The sequence below is a fragment of the Opisthocomus hoazin genome, unplaced genomic scaffold (assembly GCF_030867145.1).
Source record: "Opisthocomus hoazin isolate bOpiHoa1 unplaced genomic scaffold, bOpiHoa1.hap1 HAP1_SCAFFOLD_191, whole genome shotgun sequence".
Taxonomy (NCBI): domain Eukaryota; kingdom Metazoa; phylum Chordata; class Aves; order Opisthocomiformes; family Opisthocomidae; genus Opisthocomus; species Opisthocomus hoazin.
The window spans coordinates 10,001-20,000 of record NW_027448929.1 but is presented as its reverse complement, the minus strand read 5'-3'; positions in this window follow the sequence as shown (position 1 = coordinate 20,000).

Genomic DNA, 10,000 nt, shown 5'->3' with positions numbered 1-10,000 from the left:
ACCCCCCCCGCAAGCAACGGGAAGGGGCGCAGCTTTCTATCAGCTCGGCTGAAACGCCCGAAGGCGGGGCGGCGTCTGTGTTTCAAAAGCGGAAAAAAAATAAAAAAGCAACAAAAACCAAAAAATTCCCGCCGCCCCGCCCCACCCCCCCCCCCCCCCCCCCCACCTCCCCCCGTGCAGGCACCCCTGCAAACGGGCCTCCGGCACGGCAGCCCGGCCGCCGCACCCCCACCCGCAAGCCCCCCCCCACCGCCGCCCCGGCCGAGAGCGCACAAGCAGCCCCTGCCGCCGCCCCCCCCCACCCCCCCCCCGGTGCGGGCACCCCTGCATACGGGCCTCCGGCACGGCCGCTCCGCTGCCCCCCCCCACCCCGCCACCCCCCCCACCGCCGCCCCGGCCGAGAGCGCACAAGCAGCCCCTGCCGCCGCCCCCCCCCCCCCCCCCCGACTCAAACCTCAATCTTCTCGGAAAAGAGGCCCCGTCCCCAGCCTACCTCAGCGCAAGGCTCCCCGCCTGCTCCTCGACCCCGTCTCTCAGTCTCTGTCTCCCCCTTCTGCCGCGGGGAAGCGCCCGCCCCTTGCCGGCGGGTGGGCGGGGCGGGCCGGCTCGGGTTCCGGTTGCTAAGCAGCAGGGTGGCACTCGTTGACCCCGGGCGCCGCTCCGTCTGCCGATGGGCGGGCCGGTGCTGGCTCTCAAGAACTTCCCTGCTCTGCTTTGGTTTTGTTTTTTTTTCTCGCCCACCGTCAGAACCGATGCAGAGTAAGAAAGCCTTCAGCGAGACAGTCCGGCCAAGCTTAGCGCCTTCCACTAGATACGGCGAAGTCTCGGAAACGGGGGGTGGCGAGGGGAATTTCAGGCGCGCGCCGCCTCCCCCCTCCTGCACCACCCCCCCCCGCAAGCGACGGGAAGGGGCGCCGCTTTCCATCAGCTCGGCTGAAACGCCCGAGGACGGGGCGGCGTCTCTGTTTCAAAAGCGGAAAAAGAAATAAAAAAGCAACAAAAACCAAAAAATTCCCGCCGCCCCCCCCAACCCACCCCCGTGCAGGCACCCCTGCAAACGGGCCCTCCGGCAGGGCCGGCCTGCCGCCCCCAGCCACCCCCCGCAAGCCCCCCCACCGCCGCCCCGGCTGAGAGAGCACAGACAGCCCGCCGCCGGCCCTTCCCACCCCGTGCAGGCACCCCTGCATACGGGCCTCCGGCAGGGCCGGCCTGCCGACCCCAGCCACCCCCCGCAAGCCCCCCCACCGCCGCCCCGACTGAGACAGCACAGGCAGCCCGCCGCCGGCCCTTCCCACCCCGTGCAGGCACCCCTGCATACGGGCCTCCGGCAGGGCCGGCCTGCCGCCCCCAGCCACCCCCCGCAACCCCCCCCCACCGCCGCCCCAGCTGAGAGAGCACAGGCAGCCCGCCGCCGGCCCTTCCCACCCCGTGCAGGCACCCCTGCATACGGGCCTCCGGCAGGGCCGGCCTGCCGCCCCCAGCCACCCCCCACAAGCCCCCCCACCGCCGCCCCGGCTGAGACAGCACAGGCAGCCCGCCGCCGGCCCTTCCCACCCCGTGCAGGCACCCCTGCATACGGGCCTCCGGCAGGGCCGGCCTGCCGACCCCAGCCACCCCCCGCAAGCCCCCCCACCGCCGCCCCGGCTGAGAGAGCACAGGCAGCCCGCCGCCGCCCCTTCCCACCCCGTGCAGGCACCCCTGCATACGGGCCTCCGGCAGGGCCGGCCTGCCGCCCCCAGCCACCCGCCACAGGCCCCCCCACCGCCGCCCCGGCTGAGACAGCACAGGCAGCCCGCCGCCGGCCCTTCCCACCCCGTGCAGGCACCCCTGCATACGGGCCTCCGGCAGGGCCGGCCTGCCGCCCACAGCCACCCCCCCGCAACCCCCCCCCACCGCCGCCCCGGCTGAGACAGCACAGGCAGCCCGCCGCCGGCCCTTCCCACCCCGTGCAGGCACCCCTGCATACGGGCCTCCGGCAGGGCCGGCCTGCCGCCCCCAGCCACCCCCCGCAAGCCCCCCCCCACCGCCGCCCCGGCTCAGAGAGCACAGGCAGCCCGCCGCCGGCCCTTCCCACCCCGTGCAGGCACCCCTGCATACGGGCCTCCGGCAGGGCCGGCCTGCCGCCCCCAGCCACCCCTCCGCAAGCCCCCCCACCGCCGCCCCGGCTGAGACAGCACAGGCAGCCCGCCGCCGGCCCTTCCCACCCCCGTGCAGGCACCCCTGCATACGGGCCTCCGGCAGGGCCGGCCTGCCGCCCCCAGCCACCCCCCGCAAGCCCCCCCACCGCCGCCCCGGCTGAGAGAGCACAGACAGCCCGCCGCCGGCCCTTCCCACCCCGTGCAGGCACCCCTGCATACGGGCCTCCGGCAGGGCCGGCCTGCCGACCCCAGCCACCCCCCGCAAGCCCCCCCACCGCCGCCCCGACTGAGACAGCACAGGCAGCCCGCCGCCGGCCCTTCCCACCCCGTGCAGGCACCCCTGCATACGGGCCTCCGGCAGGGCCGGCCTGCCGCCCCCAGCCACCCCCCGCAAGCCCCCCCACCGCCGCCCCGGCTGAGAGAGCACAGACAGCCCGCCGCCGGCCCTTCCCACCCCGTGCAGGCACCCCTGCATACGGGCCTCCGGCAGGGCCGGCCTGCCGACCCCAGCCACCCCCCCGCAAGCCCCCCCACCGCCGCCCCGACTGAGACAGCACAGGCAGCCCGCCGCCGGCCCTTCCCACCCCGTGCAGGCACCCCTGCATACGGGCCTCCGGCAGGGCCGGCCTGCCGCCCCCCAGCCACCCCCCGCAACCCCCCCCCACCGCCGCCCCAGCTGAGAGAGCACAGGCAGCCCGCCGCCGGCCCTTCCCACCCCGTGCAGGCACCCCTGCATACGGGCCTCCGGCAGGGCCGGCCTGCCGCCCCCAGCCACCCCCCACAAGCCCCCCCACCGCCGCCCCGGCTGAGACAGCACAGGCAGCCCGCCGCCGGCCCTTCCCACCCCGTGCAGGCACCCCTGCATACGGGCCTCCGGCAGGGCCGGCCTGCCGACCCCAGCCACCCCCCGCAAGCCCCCCCCACCGCCGCCCCGGCTGAGAGAGCACAGGCAGCCCGCCGCCGCCCCTTCCCACCCCGTGCAGGCACCCCTGCATACGGGCCTCCGGCAGGGCCGGCCTGCCGCCCCCAGCCACCCGCCACAGGCCCCCCCACCGCCGCCCCGGCTGAGACAGCACAGGCAGCCCGCCGCCGGCCCTTCCCACCCCGTGCAGGCACCCCTGCATACGGGCCTCCGGCAGGGCCGGCCTGCCGCCCACAGCCACCCCCCGCAACCCCCCCCACCGCCGCCCCGGCTGAGACAGCACAGGCAGCCCGCCGCCGGCCCTTCCCACCCCGTGCAGGCACCCCTGCATACGGGCCTCCGGCAGGGCCGGCCTGCCGCCCCCAGCCACCCCCCGCAAGCCCCCCCCACCGCCGCCCCGGCTCAGAGAGCACAGGCAGCCCGCCGCCGGCCCTTCCCACCCCGTGCAGGCACCCCTGCATACGGGCCTCCGGCAGGGCCGGCCTGCCGCCCCCAGCCACCCCTCCGCAAGCCCCCCCACCGCCGCCCCGGCTGAGAGAGCACAGGCAGCCCGCCGCCGGCCCTTCCCACCCCGTGCAGGCACCCCTGCATACGGGCCTCCGGCAGGGCCGGCCTGCCGCCCCCAGCCACCCCCCGCAAGCCCCCCCCACCGCCGCCCCGGCTGAGAGATCACAGGCAGCCCGCCGCCGGCCCTTCCCACCCCGTGCAGGCACCCCTGCATACGGGCCTCCGGCAGGGCCGGCCTGCCGCCCCCAGCCACCCCCCACAAGCCCCCCCACCGCCGCCTCGGCTGAGAGAGCACAGGCACCCCGCCGCCGGCCCTTCCTACCCCGTGCAGGCACCCCTGCATACGGGCCTCCGGCCGGGCCGGCCTGCCGCCCCCAGCCACCCCCCACAAGCCCCCCCACCGCCGCCCCGGCTGAGACAGCACAGGCAGCCCGCCGCCGCCCCTTCCCACCCCGAGCAGGCACCCCTGCATACGGGCCTCCGGCAGGACCGGCCTGCCGCCCCCAGACAAACCCCGCAAGCCCCCCCACCGCCGCCCCGGCTGAGAGAGCACAGGCACCCCGCCGCCGCCCCTTCCCACCCCGTGCAGGCACCCCTGCATACGGGCCTCCGGCAGGGCCGGCCTGCCGCCCCCAGCCACCCCCCGCAAGCCCCCCCCACCGCCGCCCCGGCTCAGAGAGCACAGGCAGCCCGCCGCAGGCCCACCCACCCCGTGCAGGCACCCCTGCATACGGGCCTCCGGCAGGGCCGGCCTGCCGCCCCCAGCCACCCCCCGCAAGCCCCCCCCACCGCCGCCCCGGCTCAGAGAGCACAGGCAGCCCGCCGCAGGCCCACCCACCCCGTGCAGGCACCCCTGCATACGGGCCTCCGGCAGGGCCGGCCTGCCGCCCCCAGCCACCCCCCACAAGCCCCCCCACCGCCGCCCCGGCTGAGAGAGCACAGGCAGCCCGCCGCCGGCCCTTCCCACCCCGTGCAGGCACCCCTGCATACGGGCCTCCGGCAGGGCCGGCCTGCCGCCCCCAGCCACCCCCCGCAAGCCCCCCCACCGCCGCCCCGGCTGAGAGAGCACAGGCAGCCCGCCGCCGCCCCTTCCCACCCCGTGCAGGCACCCCTGCATACGGGGCCTCCGGCAGGGCCGGCCTGCCGCCCCCAGCCACCCCCCGCAAGCCCCCCCACCGCCGCCCCGGCTGAGAGAGCACAGGCAGCCCGCCGCCGGCCCTTCCCACCCCGTGCAGGCACCCCTGCATACGGGCCTCCGGCAGGGCCGGCCTGCCGACCCCAGCCACCCCCCGCAAGCCCCCCCCACCGCCGCCCCGGCTCAGAGAGCACAGGCAGCCCGCCGCCGGCCCTTCCCACCCCGTGCAGGCACCCCTGCATACGGGCCTCCGGCAGGGCCGGCCTGCCGCCCCCAGCCACCCCCCGCAACCCCCCCCCCACCGCCGCCCCGGCTGAGAGATCACAGGCAGCCCGCCGCCGGCCCTTCCCACCCCGTGCAGGCACCCCTGCATACGGGCCTCCGGCAGGGCCGGCCTGCCGACCCCAGCCACCCCCCGCAAGCCCCCCCCACCGCCGCCCCGGCTCAGAGAGCACAGGCAGCCCGCCGCAGGCCCACCCACCCCGTGCAGGCACCCCTGCATACGGGCCTCCGGCAGGGCCGGCCTGCCGACCCCAGCCACCCCCCGCAAGCCCCCCCACCGCCGCCCCGGCTGAGAGAGCACAGACAGCCCGCTGCCGGCCCTTCCCACCCCGTGCAGGCACCCCTGCATACGGGCCTCCGGCAGGGCCGGCCTGCCGCCCCCAGCCACCCCCAGCAAGCCCCCCCCACCGCCGCCCCGGCTCAGAGAGCACAGGCAGCCCGCCGCCGGCCCTTCCCACCCCGTGCAGGCACCCCTGCATACGGGCCTCCGGCAGGGCCGGCCTGCCGACCCCAGCCATCCCCCGCAAGCCCCTCCACCGCCGCCCCGACTGAGACAGCACAGGCAGCCCGCCGCCGGCCCTTCCCACCCCGTGCAGGCACCCCTGCATACGGGCCTCCGGCAGGGCCGGCCTGCCGCCCCCAGCCACCCCCCGCAAGCCCCCCCACCGCCGCCCCGGCTGAGACAGCACAGGCAGCCCGCCGCCGCCCCTTCCCACCCCGTGCAGGCACCCCTGCATACGGGCCTCCGGCAGGGCCGGCCTGCCGCCCCCAGCCACCCCCCGCAAGCCCCCCCACCGCCGCCCCGGCTGAGAGAGCACAGACAGCCCGCCGCCGGCCCTTCCCACCCCGTGCAGGCACCCCTGCATACGGGCCTCCGGCAGGGCCGGCCTGCCGCCCCCAGCCACCCCCAGCAAGCCCCCCCACCGCCGCCCCGGCTGAGAGAGCACAGGCACCCCGCCGCCGGCCCTTCCCACCCCGTGCAGGCACCCCTGCATACGGGCCTCCGGCAGGGCCGGCCTGCCGCCCCCAGCCACCCCCCGCAAGCCCCCCCACCGCCGCCCCGGCTCAGAGAGCACAGGCACCCCGCCGCCGCCCCTTCCCACCCCGTGCAGGCACCCCTGCATACGGGCCTCCGGCAGGGCCGGCCTGCCGCCCCCAGCCACCCCCCGCAAGCCCCCCCCACCGCCGCCCCGGCTCAGAGAGCACAGGCAGCCCGCCGCAGGCCCTTCCCACCCCGTGCAGGCACCCCTGCATACGGGCCACCGGCAGGGCCGGCCTGCCGACCCCAGCCATCCCCCGCAAGCCCCCCCACCGCCGCCCCGGCTGAGACAGCACAGGCAGCCCGCCGCCGGCCCTTCCCACCCCGTGCAGGCACCCCTGCATACGGGCCTCCGGCAGGGCCGGCCTGCCGCCCCCAGCCACCCCCCGCAAGCCCCCCCACCGCCGCCCCGGCTGAGACAGCACAGGCAGCCCGCCGCCGCCCCTTCCCACCCCGTGCAGGCACCCCTGCATACGGGCCTCCGGCAGGGCCGGCCTGCCGCCCCCAGCCACCCCCCGCAAGCCCCCCCACCGCCGCCCCGGCTGAGAGAGCACAGGCAGCCCGCCGCCGGCCCTTCCCACCCCGTGCAGGCACCCCTGCATACGGGCCTCCGGCAGGGCCGGCCTGCCGACCCCAGCCACCCCCCCGCAAGCCCCCCCCCACCGCCGCCCCGGCTCAGAGAGCACAGGCAGCCCGCCGCCGGCCCTTCCCACCCCGTGCAGGCACCCCTGCATACGGGCCTCCGGCAGGGCCGGCCTGCCGCCCCCAGCCACCCCCCGCAACCCCCCCCACCGCCGCCCCGGCTGAGAGATCACAGGCAGCCCGCCGCCGGCCCTTCCCACCCCGTGCAGGCACCCCTGCATACGGGCCTCCGGCAGGGCCGGCCTGCCGACCCCAGCCACCCCCCGCAAGCCCCCCCCACCGCCGCCCCGGCTCAGAGAGCACAGGCAGCCCGCCGCAGGCCCACCCACCCCGTGCAGGCACCCCTGCATACGGGCCTCCGGCAGGGCCGGCCTGCCGCCCCCAGCCACCCCCCACAAGCCCCCCCACCGCCGCCCCGGCTGAGACAGCACAGGCACCCCGCCGCCGCCCCTTCCCACCCCGTGCAGGCACCCCTGCATACGGGCCTCCGGCACGGCCGGCCTGCCGCCCCCAGCCACCCCCCACAAGCCCCCCCACCGCCGCCCCGGCTGAGAGAGCACAGGCACCCCGCCGCCGCCCCTTCCCACCCCGTGCAGGCACCCCTGCATACGGGCCTCCGGCAGGGCCGGCCTGCCGACCCCAGCCACCCCCCGCAAGCCCCCCCACCGCCGCCCCGGCTGAGAGAGCACAGGCAGCCCGCCGCCGGCCCTTCCCACCCCGTGCAGGCACCCCTGCATACGGGCCTCCAGCACGGGCGACCCGCTCTGTCCGCAGGGAGGACAGGTCTACCCCTTCTGGCGGCAGGGAGACCAGGTCTACCCGTTCTGCCGGCAGGGATGCCAGGTCTACCCGTTTTACCGGCAGGGATGCCAGGTCTACCCATTTACCGGCAGGGATGCCCGGTCTACCCGTTCTGGCTGCAGGGAGACCAGGTCTACCCGTTTTTCCTGCAGGGAGACCAGGTCTACCCGTTCTGCCGGCAGGGAGGCCAGGTCTACCCGTTTTACCGGCAGGGAGGCCAGGTCTACCCGTATTGCCGGCAGGGAGGCCAGGTCTACCCGTTTTACCGGCAGGGATGCCAGGTCTACCCGTTCTAGCGGCAGGGAGACCAGGTCTACCCGTATTGCCGGCAGGGATGCCAGGTCTACCCGTTTTACCGGCAGGGATGCCAGGTCTACCCATTTACCGGCAGGGATGCCAGGTCTACCCGTTCTGGCTGCAGGGAGGCCAGGTCTACCCATATTGCCGGCAGGGAGACCAGGTCTACCCATTTACCGGCAGGGATGCCAGGTCTACCCGTTCTGGCGGCAGGGAGAACAGGTCTACCCTTTTTGCCGGCAGGGAGACCAGGTCTACCCGTTTTGCCGGCAGGGAGACCAGGTCTACCCGTTCTGGCTGCAGGGAGACCAGGTCTACCCGTTTTGCCGGCAGGGATAACAGGTCTACCCGTTTTACCTGCAGGGAGACCAGGTCTACCCATTTACCGGCAGGGAGACCAGGTCTACCCGTTTTGCCGGCAGGGATGCCAGGTCTACCCGTTCTGGCGGCAGGGAGAACAGGTCTACCCGTTTTACCTGCAGGGAGAACAGGTCTACCCGTTTTACCGGCAGGGAGACCAGGTCTACCCGTTTTGCCGGCAGGGATGCCAGGTCTACCCGTTTTACCTGCAGGGATGCCAGGTCTACCCGTTTTACCGGCAGGGAGGCCAGGTCTACCCGTTCTGCCGGCAGGGAGGCCAGGTCTACCCGTTCTAGCGGCAGGGAGACCAGGTCTACCCATTTACCGGCAGGGAGACCAGGTCTACCCGTTTTGCCGGCAGGGAGGCCAGGTCTACCCGTTTTACCGGCAGGGAGGCCAGGTCTACCCGTTTTACCTGCAGGGAGAACAGGTCTACCCGTTTTACCGGCAGGGAGACCAGGTCTACCCGTTTTGCCGGCAGGGATGCCAGGTCTACCCGTTGTGGCGGCAGGGAGGCCAGGTCTACCCGTTCTGCCGGCAGGGAGGCCAGGTCTACCCGTTTTACCTGCAGGGAGGCCAGGTCTACCCGTTTTGGCGGCAGGGAGACCAGGTCTACCCGTTTTGCCGGCAGGGATGCCAGGTCTACCCGCTTCCGGCAGGGATGCCAGGTCTACCCGGTTCCAGGCAGGGAGGCCTCGTCTACCCGTTCTGCCGGCAGGGAGGCCAGGTCTACCCGTTTTACCGGCAGGGATGCCAGGTCTACCCGCTTCCGGCAGGGATGCCAGGTCTACCCGGTTCCAGGCAGGGAGGCCTCGTCTACCCGTTCTGCCGGCAGGGAGGCCAGGTCTACCCGTTTTACCGTCCGCCGGGTCCGGTGTGCCCGATGTGGCCGCCGGAGCTGCCGGCGGAAAGGGATGCCTCGTCTACCTCGCTCCGGCGGGACTTTGGCTCCACCGCGGTTCTGGCAGGTAGACGTCTTGCCCGGTTCTTCTTCGGAGCTGCCGAAGGGGTCGCTGCTTTGCGCTGCCTCCAGTTACGTCATGGTAAGAGTCGGCGGCGCTCGCGCGCCTCCCCGCTGGGGGAAGACGGTTCTCTTCGAGCCCGCCGGGGCCGGGGACCTCGCTGTCCGTATACTAGGGCAGAGGGCTGGCGCTCGCGGACCAGCGCCATCGAACCGCTGCAGCTACTCGCGGTTCAGCCGGCAGACTCGGGCGTTGCACGGCGGCTGTGGCCGTGGCCGTTCTGCCTCCTACCTATCGCGTACGGCGCTTCCGACTGCCAGAAGCCGCGCGAAGCCGCTGCTTGCCCGCAGGCTCCGGTGGCCGTTGCCGACTGGAGCGAGGGCTCCAAGAGGGGTTTCTCCAGGGCCGGGCCGAGACGGGCGGCGGTCGCCGGCACTCGAACGCTTGTCACCCGCGGCTCAGCCGGCAGACTCGGGCGTTGCCCGGCGGCCCTGGCCGTGGCCGTTCTGCCTCCTACCTATCGCTCACGGCGCTTCCGACTGCCAGAAGCCGCGCGAAGCCGCTGCTTGCCCGCAGGCTCCGGTGGCCGTTGCCGACTGGAGCGAGGGCTCCAAGAGGGGTTTCTCCAGGGCCGGGCCGAGACGGGCGGCGGTCGCCGGCACTCGAACGCTTGTCACCCGCGGCTCAGCCGGCAGACTCGGGCGTTGCCCGGCGGACCTGGCCGTGGCCGTTCTGCCTCCTACCTATCGCGCACGGCGGTTCCGACTGCCAGAAGCCGCGCGAAGCCGCTGCTTGCCCGCAGGCTCCGGTGGCCGTTGCCGACTGGAACGAGGGCTCCAAGAGGGGTTTCTCCAGGGCCGGGCCGAGACGGGCGGCGGTCGCCGGCACTCGAACGCTTGTCACCCGCGGCTCAGC